Here is an 8,196-nt window from a genome sequence, read left to right as displayed (position 1 = left end):
ATCTCCGATAGAAGTGTCATAGAAACACAAGGGTGGTCTCGCTTGACTCGGACAGCAAACAGCCAATCATGCATCAAATCAACACTTCCTAGCCCCTCCCTAGCAACCATTGTCGAGCACCTTAACAACCAAAATCCATAGAGGGATATCTTCCATTCTGAATGTCACAGAGGCATGGGAGTTGGTTTATATCATTCATACTGACAAGCAGCCTTTGGAGATTCATGATTGGCAGCTGCTAAGCCACTCCCTAGCAACTAAACAGAGTACCCTAGCAACCGCTTAGCAGTAACTATATCTCTGCACCAGAAAATCAGAGAGACTTCTGGGTTGATTTATTTCAATCAGGATGGCAAGGACACTTGATTAGTATCACTATGGTAACTGCCTAGCAACCAGATGGGGTTACCCTAGCAACCGAGTAACAAATCACATATCTCTGCATCAGAAAAACGTAGAGACTTCCGGGTTGACTTATTTCAATCAGGATGGAAAGGAGACTTCATTAGTATCACTATGGTAACTGCCTAGCAACCAGATGGGCTTACCCTAGCAACCGAGTAACAAATCACATATCTCTGCATCACAAAAACATAGAGACTTCCGGGTTGACTTATTTCAATCAGGATGGCAAGGACACTTGATTAGTATCACTATGGTAACTGCCTAGCAACCAGATGGGGTTACCCTAGCAACCGAGTAACAAATCACATATCTCTGCACCAGAAAACAGTACAGACTTTTGGGTTGACTTATTTCACTCAGGATGGAAAGGAGCCATGTATTGTATTACCTATGGTAACTGCATAGCAACCACATGGGCTTACCCTAGCAACCTAGTAACAAATCACATATTTCTGCACCAGAAAATTATACAGACTTCTGGGTTGATTTATTTATGACCACAATTTCTGTTCTTTTCAAGCAGGCTATTTGATCTAGTTTTGCCACGGCAAGCACCACTCACATTTTCTTCAGGAAATGTACCTATCTAGTTATTTTTATTTTTCTTATATTTTTATATCTCTTAACAAAACTTCGCACCTAACTCGTCCCAAGACCGCTTAGTGAGACCCACCTAATGAGGTGTCAAATCGAACGCCTATTGAGGACACGTGTGCTATGACTTTATAAGTTTATCGGGTACGGTATTTGCCCCAGGGGCAAAAAAGCAGCCTAAAAATCCCATAGACTTAACATTGAGACAAACTTTGACGGCCACAGCTCCAAGCTTAGGATTTCAGAGAAACGCAGTGATTTGCCACATTTGAAGAGGCTGGCAGGCTCTGTAAGAGCATACCTCAATATGGGGTAAAAGCTGCACCCTGGGGGCAGGAGCTGCCCAAAAATGCCCCAATTGACTTATAATGGTGTAGGACGCCCCTGAAATGAAAAGGCATAGGGATTTGTATTGAACATAGCTCTGGATCACAGTGTCATAGAGACGAGGGGTGGGCTCATTTTACTCAGACGACCAATCAGTCTCTCAGGATCATTGTGAAGCTATCAAGCCACGCCCTAGCAACCATTAAGAGCACCTTAGCAACAAGTCCCATAGACTTCTATTGAAACAGATCAAAGGGATATCTCCGGATAGAAGTGTCATAGAAACACAAGGGTGGTCTCGCTTTACTCGGACAGCAAACAGCCAATCATGCATCAAATCAACACTTCCTAGCCCCTCCCTAGCAACCATTGTCGAGCACCTTAACAACCAAAATCCATAGAGGGATATCTTCCATTCTGAATGTCACAGAGGCATGGGAGTTGGTTTATATCATTCATACTGACAAGCAGCCTTTGGAGATTCATGATTGGCAGCTGCCAAGCCACTCCCTAGCAACTAAACAGAGTACCCTAGCAACCGCTTAGCAGTAACTATATCTCTGCACCAGAAAATCAGAGAGACTTCTGGGTTGATTTATTTCAATCAGGATGGCAAGGACACTTGATTAGTATCACTATGGTAACTGCCTAGCAACCAGATGGGGTTACCCTAGCAACCGAAAGTAACAAATCACATATCTCTGCATCAGAAAACGTAGAGACTTCCGGGTTGACTTATTTCAATCAGGATGGAAAGGAGACTTCATTAGTATCACTATGGTAACTGCCTAGCAACCAGATGGGCTTACCCTAGCAACCGAGTAACAAATCACATATCTCTGCATCACAAAAACATACAGACTTCCGGTTTGACTTATTTCAATCAGGATGGCAAGGACACTTGATTAGTATCACTATGGTAACTGCCTAGCAACCACATGGGGTTACCCTAGCAACCTACTAACAAATCACATATTTCTGCACCAGAACATTATACAGACTTCTGGGTTGATTTATTTATGACCACAATTTCTGTTCTTTTCAAGCAGGCTATTTGATCTAGTTTTGCCACGGCAAGCACCACTCACATTTTCTTCAGGAAATGTACCTATCTAGTTAGTGGTGCTTGCAAAGCATCACTATTGTAATCTCACATACTTATTATTAGTGCTTGCAAGCATCACTATGTAATCTCATACTTATTTATTTTTATTTTTTATATCTCTTAACAAAACTTCGGCACCTAACTCGTCCCCAAGACCGCTTGACGTAGACCCACCTAATGAGGTGTCAAATCGAACGGCCTATTGAGGACACGTGTGCTATGACTTTTATGTTTATCGGGTACGTGTATTTGCCCCAGGGGCAAAAAAGCGCCTAAAAATCCCATAGACTTAACATTGAGACAAACTTTGACGCCACAGCTCCAAGCTTAGGATTTCAGAGAAACGCGTGATTTGCCACATTTGAAGAGGCTGGCAGGCTCTGTAAGAGCATACCTCAATATGGGGTAAAAGTTGCACCCTGGGGGCAGGAGCTGCCCAAAAATGCCCCAATTGACTTATAATGGTGTAGGACGCCCATGAAATGAAAAGGCATAGGGATTTGTATTGAACATAGCTCTGGATCACAGTGTCATAGAGACGAGGGGTGGGCTCATTTTACTCAGACAACCAATCAGTCTCTCAGGATCATTGTGAAGCTATCAAGCCACGCCCTAGCAACCATTAAGAGCACCTTAGCAACAAGTCCCATAGACTTCTATTGAAACATATCAAAGGGATATCTCCGGATAGAAGTGTCATAGAAACACAAGGGTGGTCTCGCTTGACTCGACAGCAAACAGCCAATCATGCATCAAATCAACACTTCCTAGCCCCTCCCTAGCAACCATTGTCGAAGCACCTTAACAACCAAAATCCATAGAGGGATATCTTCCATTCTGAATGTCACAGAGGCATGGGAGTTGGTTTATATCATTCATACTGACAAGCAGCCTTTGGAGATTCATGATTGGCAGCTGCCAAGCCACTCCCTAGCAACTAAACAGAGTACCCTAGCAACCGCTTAGCAGTAACTATATCTCTGCACCAGAAAATCAGAGAGACTTCTGGGTTGATTTATTTCAATCAGGATGGCAAGGAGACTTGATTAGTATCACTATGGTAACTGCCTAGCAACCAGATGGGGTTACCCTAGCAACCGAGTAACAAATCACATATCTCTGCATCAGAAAACGTAGAGACTTCCGGGTTGACTTATTTCAATCAGGATGGAAAGGACACTTCATTAGTATCACTATGGTAACTGCCTAGCAACCAGATGGGCTTACCCTAGCAACCGAGTAACAAATCACATATCTCTGCATCACAAAAACATAGAGACTTCCGGGTTGACTTATTTCAATCAGGCTGGCAAGGACACTTGATTAGTATCACTATGGTAACTGCCTAGCAACCAGATGGGGTTACCCTAGCAACCGAGTAACAAATCACATATCTCTGCACCACAAAATAGTACAGACCTCTGGGTTGATTTATTTCATTCAGGATGGCAAGGACACTTTATTACTATCACTATGGTAACTGCCTAGCAACCAGATGGGGTTACCCTAGCAACCAAGTAACAAATCACATATCTCTGCACCAGAAAATATCACAGACCTCTGGGTTGATTTATTTCACTCAGGATGGCAAGGACACTTGATTACTATCACTATGGTAACTGCCTAGCAACCAGATGGGGTTACCCTAGCAACCGAGTAACAAATCACATATCTCTGCACTAGAAAACAGTAGAGACTTCCGGGTTGACTTATTTTACTCAGGATGGCAAGGAGACTTCATTAGTATCACTATGGTAACTGCCTAGCAACCATATGGGGTTACCCTAGCAACCAAGTAACAAATCACATATCTCTGCATCAGAAAAACGTAGATACTTCTGGGTTGGTTTATTTCAATCAGGATGGCAAAGACACTTGATTATGATCACTATGGTAACTGCCTAGCAACAAGGAGGGGTTACCCTAGCAACCGAAGTAACAAATCACATATCTCTGCACCAGAAAATTGAAGAGAATTCTGGGTTGATTTATTTTAATCAGGATGGCCAGGAGACTTGATTAGTATCACTATGGTAACTGCCTAGAAACCAGATGGGGTTAACCTAGCAACCGAGTAACAAATCACATATCTTTCCACCAGAAATTTGTAGAGATTTCCGGTTGACTTATTTCACTCAGGATGGCAAGGAGACTTCATTACTATCACTATGGTAACTGCCTAGCAACCATATGGGGTTACCCTAGCAACCAAGTAACAAATCACATATCTCTGCATCAGAAAACGTACAGACTTCTGGGTTGGTTTATTTCACTCAGGATGGCAAGGAGACCTGATTACTATCACTATGGTAACTGCCTAGCAACCAGATGGGGTTACCCTAGCAACCGAGTAACAAATCACATATCTCTGCACTACAAAACAGTAGAGACTTCCGGTTGACTTATTTTACTCAGGATGGCAAGGACACTTCATTAGTATCACTATGGTAACTGCCTAGCAACCATATGGGGTTACCCTAGCAACCAAGTAACAAATCACATATCTCTGCATCAGAAAAACGTAGATACTTCTGGGTTGGTTTATTTCAATCAGGATGGCAAAGACACTTGATTATGATCACTATGGTAACTGCCTAGCAACAAGGAGGGGTTACCCTAGCAACCGAAAGTAACAAATCACATATCTCTGCACCAGAAAATTGAAGAGAATTCTGGGTTGATTCATTTTAATCAGGATGGCCAGGAGACTTGATTAGTATCACTATGGTAACTGCCTAGCAACCAGATGGGCTTACCCTAGCAACCGAAGTAACAAATCACATATCTCTGCATCACAAAAACATAGAGACTTCCGGGTTGACTTATTTCAATCAGGATGACAAGGAGACTTCATTAGTATCACTATGGTAACTTCCTAGCAACCACATGGGCTTACCCTAGCAACCGAGTAACAAATCACATATCTCTGCATCAGAAAAACGTAGAGACTTCCGGGTTGACTTATTTCACTCAGGATGGCAAGCACACTTGATTAGTATCACTATGGTAACTGCCTAGAAACCAGATGGGGTTACCTTAGCAACCGAAGTAACAAATCACATATCTCTGCACCAGAAAATAGTACAGACCTCTGGGTTGATTTATTTCACTCAGGATGGCAAGGACACTTGATTACTATCACTATGGTAACTGCCTAGCAAACAGATGGTGTTACCCTAGCAACCGAGTAACAAATCACATATCTCTGCACCACAAAATAGTACAGACCTCTGGGTTGATTTATTTCATTCAGGATGGCAAGGACACTTTATTACTATCACTATGGTAACTGCCTAGCAACCAGATGGGGTTACCCTAGCAACCAAGTAACAAATCACATATCTCTGCACCAGAAAATATCACAGACCTCTGGGTTGATTTATTTCACTCAGGATGGCAAGGACACTTGATTACTATCACTATGGTAACTGCCTAGCAACCAGATGGGGTTACCCTAGCAACCGAGTAACAAATCACATATCTCTGCACTAGAAAACAGTAGAGACTTCCGGGTTGACTTATTTTACTCAGGATGGCAAGGAGACTTCATTAGTATCACTATGGTAACTGCCTAGCAACCATATGGGGTTACCCTAGCAACCAAGTAACAAATCACATATCTCTGCATCACAAAAACGTAGATACTTCTGGGTTGGTTTATTTCAATCAGGATGGCAAAGACACTTGATTATGATCACTATGGTAACTGCCTAGCAACAAGGAGGGGTTTTGCCACGACAAGCACCACTCACATTTTCTTCAGGAAATGTACCTATCTAGTTATTATTATTATTCTGAGACTAAAATTACCAAGACTAACTCCTCCTAGAGCTTTTAAGCTACATGCACCAAATTCAGCACAGACCTTCAGACTAATCCCGAATAGTGTGCTATATCTTTTCTAACTGATCGGACTTACGGTTTTCCCACAGCGGATGATCAAAAACTGGAAAAATCCCATTGACTTAACATTGCGGAATGTTCAGAAATTTAAATCCAAACTGACATTTTCACACACACAGACAAAAAGGGCCTGTCAGCCCTGCATCTCTACCTCTCTCTCCCTCAGAGGATTTATTTTATCAAGCAGCCAAAAAGTAATGAACTAAAATCTTCATAGCCACACTGTAAAACATGCTAAAAGCGTCATAGCATCATGCTTAACACATGCTAGGATCGCCTAGCGAGTGCTAAAAATGCTAAAACGCACTAGCATCATGCTAACATATGTTAGCATCGCCTAGCAAAGTCTAAAACATGCTAAAAGCGTCATAGCATCATGCTAACACATGCATAGCATCGCCTAGCAGTGTCATAAAAATGCTAAAAATGTGCTAACATCATGTTAACACATGCTAGCATTGCCTAGCAGCCTAAAACATGCTAAAACGCATTAGCATCACCTAGCCAGTCGCTAAGAAATGCTAAAATGTGTTAGCATCATCTAACACATGCTAGATATCGTCTAGCTGAAGTGCTAATAAATGCTAAAAGCGTGTTACCATCATGCTAACACATGCTAGTATCAGCCTAGTGAAGTGATAAAACATGCTAACAATGTCCTAGCATCATGCTAACACATGCTAGCCTCAACTAGCAAGTGCTAAAAATGCTAAAAGCGTCTAGCATCACCTAGCAAGTGTTAAAACATGCTAAAGACGTCATAGCATCATGCTAAGACATGCTAGCATCGCCATGGCAAGTCTAAACATGCTAAAACGTATAAGCATCATGCTAACACATGCTAGCATCACCTAGAGAAGTGTTAAAACATGCTAAAAACGTTCTAGCATCATGCTAAACATGCTAGCATCTATCTGTCTGTCTATGTATCTGAGGGTCAATATCTATCTATCTATCTATCTATCTGAGTGTCAATCACTATCTCTCTCTCTCTATCTATCTGAGGGTAAATATCTATCTATCTATCTGAGTGTCTATCTCTCTATGTATCTATCTATCTATCTAGCAACTAAGTTAAACTATAAACTACTTTAAACTTATTCAAACATTCTGGTCCAAACTTTCACAAGCCAACTTAAAGTTTGTCTCGACGAACTTTTTTTTCTAGTTAGTGGTGCTTGCAAAGCATCACTATTGTAATCTCACATACTTATTTTTCTTTTTCTTATTATTATTAGTGGTGCTTGCAAAGCATCACTATTGTAATCTCACATACTTATTAGTGGTGCTTGCAAAGCATCACTATTGTAATCTCACATACTTATTAGTGGTGCTTGCAAAGCATCACTATTGTAATCTCACATACTTATTAGTGGTGCTTGCAAAGCATCACTATTGTAATCTCACATACTTATTAGTGGTGCTTGCAAAGCATCACTATTGTAATCTCACATACTTATTTTTATTAGTGGTGCTTGCAAAGCATCACTATTGTAATCTCACATACTTATTTTTAGTGGTGCTTGCAAAGCATCACTATTGTAATCTCACATACTTATTTTTATTTTTATACTTTTTATTATTCTATCTCCTAACAAAACTTCGCACCTAACTCGTCCCCAAGACCGCTTGGTGAGACCCACTAATGAGGTGTCAAATCGAACGGCCTATTGAGGACACGGTGCTATGACTTTTATGTTTATCGGGTACGGTATTTGCCCCAGGGGCAAAAAAGCGCCTAAAAATCCCATAGACTTAACATTGCGACAAACTTTGACGCGCCACAGCTCCAAGCTTAGGATTTCAGAGAAACGCAGTGATTTGCCACATTTGAAGAGGCTGGCAGGCTCTGTAAGAGCATA

This window comes from Xyrauchen texanus, chromosome 41 (assembly GCF_025860055.1).
Source record: "Xyrauchen texanus isolate HMW12.3.18 chromosome 41, RBS_HiC_50CHRs, whole genome shotgun sequence".
NCBI lineage: Eukaryota > Metazoa > Chordata > Actinopteri > Cypriniformes > Catostomidae > Xyrauchen > Xyrauchen texanus.
This window is presented reverse-complemented; position numbering follows the sequence as displayed.